Source organism: Citrus sinensis, chromosome 4 (assembly GCF_022201045.2).
Source record: "Citrus sinensis cultivar Valencia sweet orange chromosome 4, DVS_A1.0, whole genome shotgun sequence".
Taxonomy (NCBI): Eukaryota; Viridiplantae; Streptophyta; class Magnoliopsida; order Sapindales; family Rutaceae; genus Citrus; species Citrus sinensis.
This window is the reverse complement of record NC_068559.1, coordinates 8,877,116-8,897,641: the sequence shown is the minus strand read 5'-3', so window position 1 is coordinate 8,897,641 and position 20,526 is coordinate 8,877,116. Positions and strand designations below refer to the sequence as shown.

The following is a 20,526-nucleotide window of genomic DNA, read 5'->3' as shown; positions in this document are numbered from 1 at the left end:
TCTTCCTTGTTTGAACCTCTACTTTGTTGTCAAATAATTTTCCTCTTCTCAAGGTCATAACAGATTTTGCTTCTTCATGTTGATGGCTTGAACTCGATCCAACTTCGTGCACTCCTTTGGGATTAGGAATCGGTTGACTTGGAAATTTTCCTTTTTCTCTCTCAGCTACAGTAGTTGCTAATTGACCCAATTGATGTTCAAGCTTTAGAATAACTTGAGTGTTTGACTGAAAAGCTTGTTGGGTTGACTGAATGAAACTTTGAAGTGTATCCTCTAAAGAAGGCTTTCTTTGTTGGGGTGCAACAAATTGAGACATAGGTTGTTGGGCAGGAGGATGTACTTGGTTAGGAGGGACAAATTGTTGATTGGGCATGTTCAACTGTTGTCCTCCTTGGTTTGACAAAGGTTGATTTTGTTTCCAAGAAAAATTAGGGTGATTTCTCCAATTAGGATTATATGTGGGTGAATATGGATTATTAGGGGTTTTCTCATATGATTGTAAGGCATGTACCTGCTCAGAATAAGCCTCTTGATAGACTGGTAATGATGGACAATTCTGTACTGTATGAGACAAGTTAGAACAAAGAGCACAAACCTCATTAGCTACACTAGGATGATGATTCATTGATTGGTTCAGAGCTAAGGCATCTACTTTCCTAAAAAGTGTAGCTAGAGTGGATTTCACATCAAAATCATCCTTAACTTCATATAACCCTTTTCTAGAAACTTGAGATGATTTTTCTCTTTGATTTGAAAAATCCCACTGTTGAGAATTCTCAGAAAGTGAATTAAAGAAATCCCATGCAGCCCCTTCATGTAAGTTCAAAAATCTCCCACTATTCATAGACTCTACCATATGACGATTTGACATGGTTAAACCGTTATAAAAGCATTGTATAAGTCTCCATTTTTCAAAACCATGGTGGGGACACTTGAGGAGTAAATCATTGAATCTTTCCCAACACTCGTAAAATTGCTCAGCCTCTCTTTGATAAAAATCACTTATCTCTCTCCTAAGGGCATTTGTTTTAGACATAGGGAAAAACTTGGTGAGAAACTTATTACTCAATTCATCCCATGTACTAATAGATCCAGCAGGAAGTGAATTCAACCAAGCTTTTGCTTTGTCTTTTAATGAGAAAGGGAACATACGAAGCCTAATTGACTCATCATTAAAATTTTGAAAACGGAATATAGAGCATATGTCAAGAAATTCCTTAATGTGCAAATATGGATCCTCTCTCTCTAACCCATGGAAGGATGGCAAAAGTTGAATGACAGAGGGCTTAAGTTCAAAGTGTGTTGTTGTGGTTTGTGGCAACAAAATACAAGATGGTTGGTTGGCTGCAAGTGGTGAAAAATATTCTCTAAGGGTTTTCTCTGCTTGCACTGGTGGAAGTATTGGCAATAGTCTATTTGGGTCATCCATCACTTCTAAAGAACTAGCTTGACTACTATCAATTTTCGACTCTCTTTTAATCAAACGATTTGTTGAATCACGTTCCCAAACACTCATAAACTAACCAGACAAGGAAAAGAAAAATACAATAAAATAAAATAAAATAAACCAACAATAATGAGAATAAACGAAATTTACAAATAAAAATAAAAGAAATCAAACAATGAATTTAAAGTCAAATAAAAGTTTTTTTTGGTTTTTTTGTTTTAATTAAAAAATAAAAGACAACCTAAACTATAACTAGTGGAAGAATCAAATCAACCTAGATTAAACTGACTTTCTAGCACAATCCCCGGCAACGGCGCCAAAAACTTGTTGTGAAAATTTTAATATACTCGCAAGCGCACGAATCTAGAAATAGAATAGTGATAACGAGGTCGATCCCACAGGGATTGTTATAAATTGAAAAGTCTAATTTAAATCTAAAATTAATATTAATTCTAATCTAGTTGAGCAAATTGAGTTTTAAGAGAAATTAAACTAATTAAACTAAGAAAACAATTAAAGCAAATGAGAAATCAATAAGACAAATTACTAAGGTTTTAGAATCAACCACTATTCAACTAGTAATTATCTAATTATTAATTAATCCCCAATTTTAGAGTGACAACTCGAAATCAATCAATGTCATCTCATGGATATAACAATTAAGCCCAAGTAATTAAATCTAATGTAGGTTCTTTTTCTGCTTAATAGTATGACATCTAAGCATCCCATGTAACCATATTGAATAACAAAGAGTCAAAGTTTCCTAAGCACTTTATGTAAACAATTTAATGAAAGACATAGAATCAAAGATAATCATGTATAAACTTTATAAATCCAAGCATAGATTTAATCGAATATTAATCCTAACAATCAATAATGCATGATAGAATTGATGAAAAGATTTTATTAACATCCAATTAATCATGTGAAATAAAATTCATAATCATCAAAGAATATATATAGGGAATTAATTAAATAAAAAGATAATTATTTCATTGACTAGGGTTTCATCATTAACCTCAGTATAAGAAAATTAGCTAAACATACTTGAATTGTGAGCAACACAAGAAATAAAATCAGCCATGGAAGCCGAAATATTAATACTGCCGATTGCTCTCTTCCAGTCCTTTTGTTTCCGTCCTCTGGCGGCTCCTCTCCTCCTCCAAAAGCCAAAAGCTTGCTTTTATATTACTCTTTAAATGGGCCCCACCGACCTTGTTATTTCCTTAAGCCAAAAGGCTTGGCCTTTTAATTTTCTTTACTCTCACTCACGTGCTCACCAATTAGGCTTGCACTAGGATTCCTTTTTCCAATTGTAAAAGCCAAGTGTGGGCCCTTTTAAGTTGCTTTCCATCCATTTATCTTCTTTGTCCGCATGTGCACGGGTAAATGAATTTGTTGAATTCGGTTTCTTGGCTTGATTTCCACATGCATGTACGTCTAATTTCTTCCAAAAATCAATTAATCTTTAATGCTTACAAATTGAACTCCTTTATGTTCTTTTTATCCATAATCTCCAATTAATTCCCTATTCAATAAAATAATTTAATTAATTAAAAATAAAAAATAAAAATAACTAGCAATTATTTAATTAATGGTAAAATATGTATGTATTATATGCTCATCACCTTCCAAATTCTACAACCTCAGGCAAAACAAAAGAACACCAAATGGCTGTTACATTTTCTATCAACCACCCTAACTTTGGTTCCTATGAAGAAAATTACTGTGATGATGTTAGCTTCGGTCTTTTACAAGGATGCAGACATTTAATACTGTATGTATGTTAAGGGTAATAGTATTTTCTTAAATTATATTAATGTCTTCATTTGTAAATTCAATTAGGGTTATTTTAATAATGAAAATTAAGGGTGTCCAAAATATAAATTGGAGTGCAAATTAATAATCCGACCCTTTAAAAAATAATTGTATATACAGCATTTCTTCTTTAGGATTATGTGGTTTATATATTCCTTGCACGCTATGATTACCTGTCGACTGAATATCAGTGTCAAGGAAGCTCATGTGAGTCAAATAGTTAGCAAAGCAGCGGATTATAACAGCAGCAGCTCACAGCTACAAGTTGATGATTTGGCATGCCAGCTAGCACCTGGTGGTTATATAATTTCTTGTACTCGTGACTGTTAGTTACAGTTAGTTAATAAGCTGCTGCATGATTAGCATGTGAGATTAGTTTAGCTAATATTGTTGATTAGTTACGTAAGTATATAAAGCTAAGTCTGTACATTTCCTCTGTAATCTTGTTCAAAGAAATAAAAACAAATTCTCAGATTCTTATCATTTTCTCTCAATATTTCTTAGGTTACAAACAAGTTGTTGTCTTACTTGGTATCAGAGCCAATATAATGGCGCCTGTTAATCTAGTTTCTTCAAATTAGATCCAAAATACTCCCGCTGCTTCAACTAATATTTCATTCACTTTCAATACACCAGTGAAGCTTGATCAAGCTAACTATCTCATATGGCGATCTCAAGTGCTTGCTTCAATTCTTGGCAACAAACTTGAAAAGCTTATTGATGACTCGATTACTCCTCCTCCATCTCATGTGGCTCAAAGAGTTGGAGATGACGTCAGATCTGTGGAGAATCCAGACTTCATATCATGGAGATCTCAGGATCAAGTGCTGCTTGGATGGTTACTCTCTTCAATGAGTGAAGGAATCATCAGTCTGGTCTTCAATCTGGAGACATCACGTGAAGTTTGGAAAGCTGTTGAGGTACAATTTTGTTCTCAATCCAAATCAAGACTGTTACATCTGAGATATATGATGAATTATACTAGAAAGGATGATATGAAAATCACATATTACTTCATTAAAATGAAAAACATATATGATAATATGGCTGCAGCAGGAAGTGCCTTGAGTAATGATAATTTAATTTTTCATGTGTTGTCTGGTTTAGGACCAGATTATAATTCAGTAGCTACCTATATAACTGGTCAAGTAGGAACTGGAAAAATGGATCTAAATGAAGCTTATGCAATGCTTTTAACTCAAGAAGCTAGAATTGAACAACAGTCTCATATGCTAGCTAGTACAGATATGAAAAATAACTTTGAAGCAAATTTTGCTCAAAACAGAGGACCTAAGAAAGGAAACATGTTCAATGGAAAAGGTTTTGGTGGTTATGGCTACAATTCTGGTTCTGGAAATAACTATAACTCAGGTTTTAGCAACAATGGTCACTACAAAGGAAACTTTGGTACTGAGTTTGCTGGTACTGGTTTGAACAATCAGTTCAAAAGATATCAGTCCAGTAATCAGAGAGGAGGAGGGGGTAATTGGAATAACAACAATGGACCAAGTAACTTTAACAGTGGCAAACCATCTGTGAATCCTAAGCCACAATGGAATGCATCAAAGCCTACCTGTCAAATTTGCCTCAGGCCTGGACACACTGCAAATATTTGCTGGAAACTTGAAGAGTTTATTACGTCAGGTGCTTATAGACCACCACCAAATAGAGGACCAAAGACAGCTTATCTGGCTAACATGGATGCACCATTTGACAACAATTGGTATTTGGATAGCGGAGCCACACATCACCTCACAAATGATATGAATAATATGAATGGTGCTGAACCTTTTGCAGGTAATTCCAAACTTATTGTTGGAAATGGTGTTGGTTTGTGCATAACACACATAGGTTCTGCTGTTCTAAGAATGCCTGATGCCCTAAATTATTCTGATCTTAAGCTAAACAACATTCTACTTGTTCCAAAAATAACCAAAAACCTGATAAGTATTTCCCAATTAACCAAAGATAATAATGTTGTCGTTGAATTTACTGATAGTTTCTGTTTTGTGAAGGAGAAGGTAAAGAATTCAGTTATGCTGCAGGGCAAAGCTGAAAAGGGTTTATATAGATTGCTGTGTGTTTCCTCAACTAAGTCCTCTACTTCACAGTCAAACCAAGGTCTTCTTACTCATGTCGAGTCAGTTGTTTCAAATCAGCCAATTGCAATGTTTTCAACTGTTGTTTCAAAATATCAAAATAAAACTGCTTGCTATTTGCATACAGAAGCACTATGTTGTCAAACTCCAAGTTGTATGTTGAATACTATGGTTTTACATCAGAGACTAGGTCATCCTAATACTAAGGTGCTTAGTCATGTAATCAATTCTTGTTCTTCTTTAAAGAATATCAGTGGTAATAAAACAATTGATTCTTGCGATGCTTGTAAGATGGGAAAAATGCATAAACTTCATTTTCCAATTACTGAAACCAAAACCAAAAATCCTTTGGAACTTCTACATACTGACTTATGGGGACCCTCTCCTACACCTTCTATCCAAGGGTACAAATACTATATTAGCTTTGTGGATGACTTCACAAGGTTCACCTGGATTTTCCCTTTGAAAACCAAAGCTGATACATTTCAAGTGTTTATAATCTTTAAAGCTCAAGTGGAAAAACAATTGGATAAGCCTATTAAATGTCTTCAATCAGATTGGGGTGGGGAATATAGATTCTTTGTTCATATTCTTCATGAAACATGAATACAATTTAGACATTCATGCCCTTATACACACAATCAAAATAGCCTTGTAGAAAGAAAACATAGGCACATAACTGAGTTGGGATTAACTTTACTTGCACAAGCTAAATTACCCATCAAATTCTGGTCGGACTCTTTTCATACAGCCACTCACATCATTAACAGATTACCAACTCCTGTCCTTTCCATGAAAACTCCCTATGAATGTCTCTTTCATTTGCTACTAGATTATCCTTTTCTCAAAACTTTTGGTTGTGTTTGTTTCCCATTCTTAAGAGATTACGATCATCATAAGTTTGATTTCCATACATCTAAGTGTGTCTTCCTAGGATATAGTCCATTACACAAAGGTTACAAGTGTCTTCATCCATCAGGGAAAATTTACATAGCCAGCCATGTTCTTTTTTATGAAACCTCTTTTTCATACTCTACTGATTCACATTTTTTGAAGTCCTTGCCACCTAAGGTTTCTGACTTTCAATACAGTTCACTACAATTTTACAATATTTCAGTTCCTCATAGCAATCTAAAACCTTTTGAAGCTGCTGCAGCAGACACTGATTCTCATACTTCTAGTTCTAATCACAATATCATGTTACCTTCCTTTTCTACTCATCCTGTTTCTTTTACTGATACCATATCCTCACCTATTATTCACACCACATCTCCTATCACAACTCCAAACACTACATCTGCACCCATCATCCATCACCATTCTCCAGAATCAACTGTAACACATCAGGTTCCTTTACACACATCACCCTCCATACCATCTTTATCCTTTGCTCATCCTATGATTACCATAGCCAAACCTGGTATCTTCAAACCTAAGGCATTCTTAACAGCACATAATAGCCTAGAGCCTTCTAGTGTTGATGAAGCTTTAGCTGATCCTAAGTGGCAAGCTGCAATGCAACTGGAATATAGGGTCCGGCTATGGTGCAACGGTGATACGGTATCACCGTTGCATCCAGTCGTTGGATCCACGTGGATGAATGGATCTAGTGGGATCCAACGGCTGGGTGTGACGGTGATACCATATCACCGTTGCACCGTAACTTTCTCCTGGAATATGATGCACTTATTCAAAACAAAACCTAGAGTCTAGTTCCAATGGATCCAGCTCATAAACTGGTGGGTTGTAAGTGGGTTTTCATAACAAAGTATAATACAGATGGCTCAGTCTCTAAGTATAAGGCTCGATTGGTTGCTAAGGGTTTCCATCAGACAGTTGGGGTTGATTATTCAGAAACTTACAGTCCTATAGTTAAGTCTTCCACTGTCAGAGTTATACTGAGCTTAGCAGTCATGCAAGGCTGGAATGTTAGACAAATAGACATCAATAATGCCTTTCTTAATGGGGATCTCATTGAAGATGTGTACATGCAACAGCCAGAGGGCTTTGTTTCAAAGGGAGGCTACATCTGCAAGGTAAACAAAGCTCTTTATGGTTTAAAACAGGCACCAAGGGCCTGGTATGATAAACTTAAGGGTTGTCTTACAGATTAGAATTTTACAAATTCTAAGGCTGATACCTCACTGTTTATTAGGCATGACATTAAAGGCATAATCCTTGTCTTGATCTATGTAGATGATATTTTAGTCACAGGACCAGATTCAGTCTTGCTGGAGGCCTTCATCACAAACTTGAGTAAAGTGTTTGCCTTAAAAGACTTAGGTCTGGTTTCATACTTCCTTGGTATAGAAGTCAGCTACACAGATCATGGAATGCATCTCTCCTAAACTAAGAATATCAAGGATTTGCTAGCTAAAGCATCAATGCAGAACTGTAAAGAGACAGAAACTCCTTTCAGCATAGGCTACAAATTAGAAAGAGCAACTAAAGGCCTATTAGGTGCAGAGTTTGAAAATCCAACTCTCTACAGAAGTATAGTTGGAGGACTTCAATACTTGATCTTAACCAGACCAGACATTGCCTATTCAGTACATAAGCTCAGCCAGTATCTAAGTGCCCCAACTCTCCAACATTGGTTAGCTTGTAAAAAGGTGTTGAGATATTTACAAGCAACTATTACACATGGTCTTTATATTCAGCAAGAGGGGACTTTGGAAACAATTGGATTGACAGGGTATTCAAATGCCGATTGGGCGTGTGATATTGATGACAGAAAATCCATTGGAGCTTACTGCATTTTCCTTGGTAATAATCTAGTTTCTTAGTCTTCGAAAAAGCAAGCTATTGTAGCAAAGTCCAGCACTGAAAGTGAATACCGAGCATTGTCAGCAGCAAGTTCAGAGGTTACTTGGCTATAATCCTTGTTTTCTAAGCTGAAGATTATCAAGTTGCCAACTCCTGTTCTTTGGTGTGATAATCAGAGTGCAGGTGATCTAGCTAAAAATCCAGTATTTCACTCTAAGTCCAAACATATAGAGCTGGATGTTCATTACATTAGAGATAAGGTTCTGAATAAGGAGTTAGAAGTGAGGTACATTCCCACTGAAGAGCAAGTGGCAGATGTTCTTACCAAGCCTCTGTTATTTCCAAAATTTAGCTATTTTCGTTCCAAGCTCAATGTGATCAACAGACCCTTGAGCTTGAGAGGGGATGTCAAGGAAGCTCATGTGAGCCAAATAGTCAGCAAAGCAGAGGATTATAACAGCAGCAGCTCACACCTACAAGTTGATGATTTGGCCTGCCAGCTAGCACCTGGTGGTTATATAATTTCTTATACTCGTGACTGTTAGTTACAGATAGTTAATAAGCTGCTGCATGATTAGCATGTGAGATTAGTTTAGCTAATATTTTCTCTCAATATTTCTTAGCTTCCAAACAAGTTGTTTTCTTACTATCAGCAACGGTAACTATCCTTGTGAAGTTTAATTAATCAGCATAAGTTTGATGTGATTTCTTGCAGTCTTCCCTTGTCCATCTTTCTCTCAGTGCCTCACATGCTCATGCACAATCTCCTTAATTTTTTCTCTGTAACATGCATTTGATTCAATCAAATGTTTAGCTAATATCAGATTTAGAGTTTTGGTCAATTACTATAAAGTAAGGGTAACGCTTTGTCACTTTTCAAGTTCCATTTTCAATCTCAAAATTCATAGCAGATGGATTTGGTGTTTCCGTTCCAAATAAACAATTGCTTGGAAGTCTTGGCCTCACACTCCTAATTCCTCTACTATTCGGAATGTAATATCTCTTTTTTTATTTTTTTCCCCTCAAATTTGTGAGGAAGAAAATTCTTGGGGGATTGAAGCAAGAGCAGGATTTTGGGTTTTGTATAAATTCATAGCTCCCATGCTATAAAATCAGGCAACGAGTGTATTGATAACTTCAAGTGGCAGATATTAATTTAAGAGTTTGAACATCATTAACGTAATCTTGAGATGTTTTGTTTGTCAAATTACTTTTCTAAGCTTTTATGTTCCTTGTAAATGTATTTCATGATTTACTGCTTCATTGGTTTCTAAAGCTATGATTTTCGATCACTTGCTAGATTGGAGTGTTCGTTTATAGCAGTCTTTGAGTATTGGTCACGTGCTTGTTATTTGAAGTTTGAAAGTTTGAAATTATTTTACCTCCCAGTTGCTTTTTTTTTTTATATCGGGCTTGCTGCGTCATGCTCATATGTGACAGTACATAGTAAGACAAATCTCTAGCAGCCACTAAATTCTTTTACTTTGGTACTATACAGCTAACATTCCATAAGTCTCCGTAGAAATCTCAAATTAATAAATTTCTTTGGTCAGAAATTTTTATTCACGCTGATATTAGCTATTCTACAATGCTTACATGTATACTGGTTGAGTAATGACTGATGTTTTCCGTTAAATGAGAAAAATTAAATCATTTTTTACAAAATACATAGTTAAAAAAATTTTCCTTCTTGTCTTTTTTCTTTTCTTTTTTTTTTTTTTTTTTTTTTAACTTAAATGTGAATGGAATCTAATACTCCTCAAAATTATTATATGGCCTAATAAACATGTGACTTCCCATTCGCCATTTATGCCTTGTTGAAAGAGGATTGATGGTTGATGGTTTTGTACCTCAAGCCATTTCATCCTTTATTATGACTGCAACGCAACAACAATCTGTTTGTTTGAAACTTCCGGTTTACATATGTAAAGTTTTAAAGTTACTGGATGCAATTGTGGAGGGATGCACAAGTAAGCTATATCATGTTGTAAAGTTTTAAAGTTACTGGCTGTAATTCTGGAGCGATGCATAGGTAAGGTATATCATGTTTTCTTAGTTATTTGTTTTCATCAATTCTCATAGTTTCTATGCAGAAACCTGTTCTTGTTGCATGAATTAGGGTGGGCGAATTCAGGTTTGGATCAACCTAGTCGGGTTGAGGAAAAAGTAACTTGAAAAATTCGAACTAATTTCATCTACTATGATTATATACGGAACGGGTCGAGTTCAAGTTAAAATCAAATTCTGGTCAATTAGAATGGATTTGGATAATATTCGGATTAGTGATAATTTTGAGCATTTTTTCTTTTTATTGAATATTTTTGTAAATTATTTTAGTTATTAGAAGATTGTTTTAATGTAATTATCTCATTTTAAATTGTTTTTACCAATTTAAACAAATGTAATTATCTCATTTTAAACTGTTTTTACCAATTTAAACAAAAAAAATGAAAACTACTCATATGAAATCAAATGAATAAAAATTAAAATAAACTACTACTATCATATCAGGTCAGGTTATTTGCGTGCCCCTAACACAAATTGATCTAGATTGTTTTATTCTAAAACTCTCTGATGTCGCTACTCTCTTATGTCATGGCTTCTTATATCAATTTTTCTAGTCGCATGTGCTCCTATTGGAATTTAAATTTCATTTCTCGACTACCAGTTGACTTAAACAAACACTTTGCGAACATTGATTTATCCTTATATATAGCATACTATAAAAATACATAATCTGAACTGTACGTATTCTTTAAAATTAAAAAAAATAGAAATGAAAAAAAAAGTGAAGCACCTGGATATAGATGCTCCTAAACTCCCTGAAAGAGAAACTGAGATTGCTGCACCAAAAAAGTGGTTTAGATGATAAGAATCTTAAAATAGCATCTGGTGAAGATTTCCTAGTAGACAAGCCTTATGGGTTCCCTAGAGTAGGCGGAAAAGCTCCCACAACATCATGTACAGTTTATTACTCAGTAGATGATAGTTTGTGCTCAGTCCCGCTTCAAATGGATTTATGACATTCTGTTGAAAGGGATATACTTCTAAATGCATCGAGATATGGGTTAAGAGCAATTCTTATGCAAAACCAGTGCCCAATCGCTTACTTCAACCAAGTATTAACAGCTAAGACTTGGCTCATGTTAGTTTATGAGCGCGAACTCATGGCAATTCAGCTATTCAGAAGTGGAGGCCCTACCTCCTAGGGCGACGTTTCATCATCTGAACCGATCGGAGAAGTTTCAAATTCCTGTTGAAGCAACATATGGTGACTATGGAACACCAACGCTGGTTGTCGAAGTTATTAGGCTATGAGTTTGAGATACAGTATCGGTCGAGGTTGGAGAATAAATCGGTAGATGCCTTATCACGACGGGAGGAAGAACCTTAGTTGGCAGCTTTATCGGTGCCTTTGGTGATGGATTGGGACTCATTGTTATAAGAGATTGAGGCGGACGAGGGGCCGGTAAAGATCCAGACAGTGTTGCTATGTGGGGAATCGGGATACCCAAGTTATTCCATGGATGGACAGGGACTGTTATATCATGGGCGGTTGGTGCTACCGAGGACATCACACTGAATACCGAAGTTGTTACAGGAGTTTCGTGAGAGTGTTATTGGGGGACATTCTTGTGTTCTAAAAACTTATCGGCGTTTAGCCGCAGAGCTGTATTGGTAGGGATGAAGAAGGATGTCGAGGAGATTGTAGTGAGGTGTGATGTGTGCCAGCACCACAAATACATGGCAATGGCGCTAGGAGGGTTGCTGCAACCATTATCACTACCCAATAAGGTTTGGGAGGAGGTGACGATAAATTTTATTAAGGGATTGCCACATTCGGATGGATACATGGTGATCTTGGTGGCGGTCGATCGTCTAAGCAAGTATGCTTATTTCATACCCCTTACGACACAGTTATACTACTGTGATGGTTGCAGCGGCGTTTATGCGTGAGGTCGTACATTTACATGGAATTTTGGAGTCGATAGTAACAGATCGAGATAAGATTTTTTTGAGCCATTTTTAGAGGGAGTTGTTTAAGATGTAAGGTACAGTTTTGAAAAGGAGCACAATTTACCATCTACAGACTAATGGGCAGACTAAGATAGCCAATCGATGTGTAAAGACCTATCTGTGATGTTTTATGTTAGACAAGCCTAAGCAATGGGCGAGGTGGTTAACATAGTTAGAGTATTGGTACTGTAGGTGCCATATTCCAAAAGGCACCTAACCATGCCATGTGTCCATCTTATCAGATAACAAAAGCTATTCTAAGCAAATAACCCCCAAGTTATTCTGAAGGAATAACACCTAAGAAAAAAATTCTTCTAGAGCTTATAGAAATGGCAAGAGGAGAGAATTAGTTCCGCAATCCATTAGTCTAAAGAAATCACGTCCAAAGTTTATACGAGTAAGGAATCACAAAAGGTCAGCATAATTCCCTAGATCATATTTACCTTTAGGTCTACAAGAATGGTGGGTGACACATGTTGTTAGATTGAGGGTTCAAAGAAAAACCCTATATCTACATCACTTATCATCTATAAATAGAGACTAATCTCTAAGAGAAAATAGGTCTTTGGTCTAAAAAAAATTATTAATATTTAGAGAGAGAAACTCATCTTCTCTATTTTTCTTTTTTCTGTAATCTTAATCAAACACTAACGTGGGCGTTGAAATGCCTTTTTAGGTACTCACCCATCCGGATTCGAGGGCAAGGATCATGATAAGTTCTCCATAAATTATAAATACATGTAAAGGTAAAAAAATCCAACACCTTCAGGTACAATACTTCTTATCACACTGCTACAAAGACCACTCCTTTTAAAGATCTTATATGGGCGTGATCCTCCTCATTTGGTGTATTATGAACAGGCTTTGACACATGTATAGCAGGTGGATCAATATTTGGAGGAATGATATCGAATATTGGACGAGTTGAAGAGTCATCTATCTAAAGTGCACTAAATAAAGAAAAAATAAGCTGATTGTCATAGGAGGGACGTACAATTTGTGGTAGGAGACCGGGTTTATCTGAAGTTACGGCAAAAGTCTATTGCGCGATGGAGGAATGAAAAGCTCTCCCCTCGGTATTTTAAGCCCTATGAGATCGTAGAAAATATTTGAGACGTGGTGTACTGATTGAAGCTGCCACCAACATCAGTTATTCACCCAGTGTTTCATGTGACTTAGTTGAGACGAGCTATTGGAGAACATACACTCTCTCCTTCGCTTCTGCTGATGCTGACTAAGGACATGAAAGTAATGTTAGAACCAACTGCTATGGAGGGAGTATGTCAAGGAGCAACAAGACAACCAATTTATAACAGGGTGTTGATTGCATAGAAGGACCTGCCAGACTATGAGGCGACATGAGAGGCATATGAGTTGATACAACAATAGTTTCCCAAATTCCACCTAGAGGACAAGGTGTCTTTTTGGGAAGGGAGTAATGTTAGACCAATGAAAACTTATGTTGGGCGCAAATATAAAGAGGCAAAGGTAGTTTAGTAATTTTGGGGGTAGGGGTAGCTTAGTAATTTTATTATTAATTAGGGTTTAAGTATAAATAAGAGATTATGAAGTCATTTAGGGTTTATGTTGAGTTTTGTCTACTATTAGGAGTAATTAGGAGTTGGGAGAAATTGACCTACCTCTCGAATTGTAAGTCATGATTGTTATTTCTTCATTTAATCAATAAAAATCAGCCATAATTTAGCTCTAAGTCCTATCATAATTGACTCTGACTAGTTTTGCATATATTTACTTGGTCAATTTTAGTTCCATTTTCCTCTATTGTTGTCCTAAAAGGGATGAAAACATATTCTTCATTGTTGATGAGCCATATATCTCTTTTGCAGCCTAATTTACTACCTTACAGGTTCACCTAATAATTTTATTTTTTGTTATGCAGGAAGGATCAATTCATTCATTTTGCACCATTTAAAATGATTTTCCTACTTCAATTTGTCAGGATCTCAACAGCATAAGTTTATACATATCTTTTTAGACGTCAAACTATTATTGCTGATAAAAAGAATACATGTTGTTACTTAACTTTTACACACAAACATATGATTCATGGTTTCTCCACATGCACCTTAGTCTTATATATAGTCAATAACTTTGAATGAAGAAAGCCACTAAAAAGAAGAGTAGCTTCGTAGGCTAAATTCAAGACAATTGTAGACAAAAGTAAAATTTTGTTTATCTTATCATTTTAGTAGCTTATGGGGATCATCAAAATTGAATTCTCAAGTAATGATGGTTTCCTGGACATATATCATACTCTATTCCATTAGGGACATATTTGCCACTGCCTTAGTTTTGTTTCAGTGTGCCCCTGGGAAAAAAAACCTAATAAAGTGCTTAAAATGTTTTTTTTTTTTACTTAATTGGGCACTTGTTCTAGAAATATTTGTTTGTATGGCTACTGCATTTTAATTTAATGACAAAAGCATCTTATTCGAAGGCTGAACTTACCACTGCTTCAAAAGTTTTATAGGAAATTTACCCATTTGACCATTTTCCAAAATTCGATATAAAAAAAGACATTACTTCAGTTTTTCTTACAATAACAACCATTTCCAAAGCTCTTGGACCAAAATACCACTAAAACTAAACAAAACAAACAAACCACTAAAAACATCTCATATCGCCCCAACTACACCCACACAAAGTTCTTTCACTTCCGGTGGACACTTTTGGCACTTTTTGAGTTCCGCCGAATTCCTTTACTTCCAGTGGCGATTTCCTTCACTTCTAGTATTTCTTGAGTTCCACCCAGTTTCTTCACTTCCAGCAAGTTCCTTCACCTACGATTTCGGTACTTTCTCAATCGTTTTCATTAATTTAGAACAAATTTTTGTTTAAATTGCCTAGTTGATTTATCATTGATCATAGTTAATCATTACGATGTGTATTAGGTATGAAAATATTAGAGTTTTTCTAAGATTAAAATATCTAATAAATGGCATAACAATTGTTTGTTTAATGATAAAATATCTAAGAAATTCTTGATCTAAACTTAGAATTATTTTGAGATTAAAGAGAAGGTTGGTGTGCCAACCAATCAAGAACGTGGATGGTTGCATGTGTTGCCTAAAATTTAGCCATGTCAAGCTTAGGCATGGCGGGTGGCTTCCTCCCATCACCCAACCAAATGGCCATGCATGGCGTGGATGGCTGAGCAAAGCGGGCGACACGCTTGCGTCGCTCAACCATGTAATGGGCGACAACATGATTTGGTTGGGTGATACATGTTGTCGCCCATGTATTTGCACTGCATGCGTTCTAAGCTACGAGAACCGAATCTAGGCAACATAATTGTGATGCCCATATATGGTTGGGCGATATATCCTGTCGCCCAAGAATTGGGTGATGCAGGTACATGGGTGATAGTAATTTTCTGATTTTTTTAGTTTTGCTTTTTTCTTTGAAATATTTATGATAATGCTGTCCTAATTTATTGCTTAGATATGTCTGATGAGCAGATGCATTCCTAGTCATTGAAGATACCAATCAAGGATCATTTCCGGGGTTGCGTTTCAAATTTAACGAGATTTAATTTTTTCACTACGCATATACAAACCAAGTTAATTGATACTCAATTTGGTCTATTTAAAAAGTCAATTTTTGGTTATTTTCTAGCCATGGGGGACCCTGGATACTATTTGTTGCTTAAGCTAGTTGAGAAACAAGTTGATGATGATGAGTACCAATTGTGGTTTAGAATTGGCAACGAGATGGTCAGTTTCTCTCTTCGAGAATGGTGTTTGGTGATAGGTTTGAAATGTGGTAATGTGGAAAATTTGCACAAAAAACACTTAGGTTGGTAAATACGTGATCAGTATTTTGGTGGAGCTCAATACTTTAAGCTTAATGAATTCGATAGCAGGTTTGATGATTTCAATTTCGCTAACATGGATGACACGGACGCATTGAGGATTGCTTTATTCTATTTCACAAATAGGGTTTTGTGTGCAAGACCCTTTGAACGGAGAATCACGAAAGAGATAATGCATGTTGTGAATTATTTGGATTATTTCAACAACGTTTCTTGGGGCACCTATACGTGGAAATTCTCTACAAGCAAATGACTAAAAGCTTGATTGGTAAAGTTGAAAAATATAAGAAAGAGCACATCAAGGATCACATTAGAGAGAAGTATAATTTCTCTGGTTTTGTTTATGGTGTTCAGGTATTTAAAACAAAATAATTGTTATTTAAATATATAGTGCTTGATCATATAATTTTTTTAACTTTACTTGGTGTAGGCTTGGATTTTCGAGTTAGTTGGAACAATCGCAGGAAAGTATTGCATCCAAACAAAATTAAAGTATTCGCGCATACTCAAGTGGAGTTTGTCTTCTACCCTACAATATCCAGATGTGGCAAAGATATTTAACGCGCTAACAGTAAGTGCAGCCAAATCACTTATTTTGTCTATACATTGCTTATAGTTATTCCAACTTAAATTTATTTCCCTAAATTTTTTCACTGTGCATGTAGACAAAGACAAAGCAAGTCTTGAATAGGACCAAGACAGAGAGCAAAAAAGCATATTATTAGGATGTGATGACTTACAAACCTCTTATTCCAATTTGGGTTGTTAAGGTAGGAATAAGTTCAATTAGCTACACCATAAAATTTGTATTTCATACTAGTTAGAATACATTTTGCTAAATCTAAAAAAAAATAAAATTATTGTGCAATATTCACAACAAGTGGTTGAACAGGAACTTAATATAAATGAATATATGCTAGACGACCAGCCTGACGATGACCAACCCAACAGCAACAATTTTACAGCTAATGACACAACTGGAGGTGTTCAGCCTAACAATGACCCACCCAATGGCGACAACTTTACAACTAACGACCCAACTAGAGGTGGGACACTAAATGATGATGGTGCACTCGATTCTGAGGTTAGATGTGCATATTAAATTAGAACGGTTATTTTCTATTTTAAATTCTCTTTAAATTTTCTTAATATATATAATATATGTTTTATAGTGAAAATAAAAAATCATTATGGTTATATCGTTCGTAAAGTGGAGAAGATCGAGGTTGATGTTGCCAAAATGAGGACAGAGTTCCGGAGATCAAACAATTATTAATGAGAATCCTTGGATCATATAATTATCCGACTCCTCGGCCAATATATGGGGAATCCTCTTATCAACGCTCTTTTTCGATAAGCAGGTTATTCGTACAATGAATTATGCTCTTTATTCTATCTTGATTCTGACACTAAATTACAATGACTAATTGATAGGTGTCGCCAGACTTTGGAGTATTTGAAGACCTATTATAACACCATGTGAGTTTGCTTCAGTGGACAAAGAAAAATCCCGACAAACAATTGGCTTATGGACTTGAAAGATGACAGTATTCAAATCCTCACGAAGCCGTTGGGTGTTAGTTTGTTTGGACGTCAGTTGAAGAAATCGCACCTCTTAACTAGTCCATACATTATCCCTAAAGTGAAAAAAACGTAAACTTTATAACCAAAGTATTCTTAACAATGAACCAATAAACGTAGATGAATCGACAATTGTTGATGTAGATCTGATAAGAAGGGCTGATAATCCAATCTTTCAAAGTGAGTTTGAGCAATGATACTGTAATGAAATCACAGTGGGTTGACCTATTAAATTTGGGAAAGAGTTCTTTGAGATACTTTTGCGTGACAACAAAAGCAGACCACTTGGATGGTTGTGAGATCAAGTAAGTTCCTTGATTGTTTTCTTTGTTGATCATTGAATTTGTTGACTCTATCATTTTCTAATTTTATGCTATGGATTCAATAGCAAAGTACAGAAATGGTAAGGTTGATGAGATTATCTATGATTTTACATTATCATTAAACTATGATTAGATATATTTGGAATCATTGTGGGGAGATGATAAGGTTGATTTAACGACAATAGATTACGAAAGTTTAACATGCTACGAAAATGGTCAAGAAGACACATTGTCTAAGCGTTGGGTGGACGTCGACATAGTATGTATACAAATTTTTTTTCCAATTTCTCAACTTAATAATAATTAATATGTAATAATCTTTTATTTAATTTGATGTGCAAGTCTATATTACAGTGAACTTTAAGGGATATCATTGGTTGTTGGCTCAATTGAATCTCGAAAAAAAAATATGGTTTTATGACTCGTCGATTGCGCTTTACGATGACTGAATATTTCAGGATGTTATTACCACTCAGAGTTATCATTCCTTATCGGTTAGCGCTTATAGATTTTTACAAAACATGTGAGGATAAGTAGCCAAATGGATGCTGGGAATGCAAATGTTTTTACGATTTACCACAACAAACCCCAGGCAGTGGCAACTGTGGAGTGTTTATGTTAATGTACATGTCTTATCTAATGTTAGGCCGTACACCTAACTTTGGCTATTGTGGAGATTTGCTTAAGAAAAAGATTGTTATAGATATCTTTATGAATGAGATTTTGTAAAAAGACATATTATTAAACACATACTATTAAGTAGTCTTATTTTATATTCTTATTGTCAATTGACATTTTCAGCAGCCACCAAAATCGAGCAATATGCAACTTTCTGGAAAACTGGGCAACACAGCCTGTCGCCCGATTTTCTCGAGACTTGCAAAATACTTTTAAAAAATCAATGGAGAGCTCTCTAGAAAATCGAACTTGCAAAATGCTTAAAATCAGGCGACATGATTTGTTGCTCGGCGATGCGTCTGTCGACCGAGCAACACAGCCTATCACCCTGTTTTTTCGAGTGTTATCAATCGCTTGATTGTAATCAATAACATGACACCTTAATTAATCAACATAATAAAGTCATTCCAAATTTAGATAATACAAGATTTATCAAAATAAGATCCTCCAATAAGTCTTACATGATAAAGTAATTCCAAATTAGATAATACAATTTACAAAATTAAATATATCTTCGAACACATTAAGACACCATTAATGCAGATTTACCGGAAGGGGATTCTTACACGTCTTTTGGTTATGGCCACGCCCCCCGCACCGACCACAAGTTATAGTGGATCGAGGGATATCTTCACCTATAGATCGTATTTTTTGCGTTTTCTGACAGCTGGAAGATGATGGTACATCTGGTGGGTTCACTTGCAATGTTTCGACATCTACTGTAATTTCCCAATTGGCCATATCTCCAACTGAAATAATAAGTTCAAAATATGCCATCACTAATGTCTCCTTTGTGTAGTAACGAGAACAAAAGCTTATATGATGTACTCGAAGATATAAGCAAACCGCAATTGCAAGAGCACAAACAAATTAGTCTACTTGAAATACTCTATAATTGCAAGTCTTGTTTCTTATGTCGAGAAAACTCTCCTTAATAACACATTCTTTTACCTGAAATTGATGGTCAAATACATTTAAAACACACATTTTAGTGGCAATGTCTTTTCTACAATCGTATATTTTCTGTGCCCGAGTTGTAAGGCGAGTAGTCATGGATTCGACCACTTTCTTTCTATCATAAAACCATTGTTGCATTGTAAGTCCAAAGTGGTCAACCAATTAAGTAATAGGAAATTTTCTTGGTTCATTCATCAAAGCATTAATGCTCTCTGCAATATTAGTGGTTAGAATGCCATATATTCGACCTTCGAAATGGGACCGAGCCCAATAATTAAAGCCTACGTCTTCCAAATACTTTGCTACACGTGCATGCATACCTCATAAACCCTCCATTTGTTTTCCAAACTCTATAGGATCACACATTTTTCTACTTCTTGAAATGCTCGCTTAAAAGAATACTTCCAAAATTTACCAGAATTCATAAAATGAGACTTCACATTACCTTGCAAATAGTAAAAACAAGGCTCGTGTATTGTACTAAGAAATATTCTATAAACGACTTTTTTGAATAGACGTGCAACGATCAGAAATAAATACCAATTTCGGAACATCTCCAATAACTCCAAGCAAATTTGTCATAAGTCATTCCCATGAAGCATCATTTTCTAAATATATTATCCCAATGGCTATCGGATAAATTTGGTTATTCCTATCCAAGCTTGTTGCAACTAACATACTCCCTTTGTATTGGCCTTTTAGACGAGTCTCATCCACAACAATCACTGGCCTTATAGACCCTATAAAACCCTTGATACAAGATCCAAGAGCCAAAAACTAGTACAAAAAATTATTATGCTCATCTAGAAGAAGTTGATAAATGGTTATATTGTTTTTGTTTTTCAAAACATGCAAGGATTTAGAAAGTAAATTATATGACTCTCCCAGAACTCCTCGAATTAATTTAAGAGCTTTTTCTCTGGCCCGATATGCTTGCTGGTATGATAAATCGATTGCATAATCATTTTTCACATCTAAAATGATATCTTTTTAAGTGCATATACATTT

At 35.4% G+C, this 20,526-nt stretch overlaps 1 non-coding gene across 1 annotated transcript; it reads left to right on the top strand.

The window, feature by feature from the left end:
* Positions 1-914: 914 nt before the first annotated feature.
* LOC112496659 (small nucleolar RNA R71) lies at positions 915-1,021 on the top strand. Its single transcript, XR_003063186.2, has one exon. It is a non-coding gene; the product is annotated as a small nucleolar RNA R71 (small nucleolar RNA).
* Positions 1,022-20,526: the final 19,505 nt, after the last annotated feature.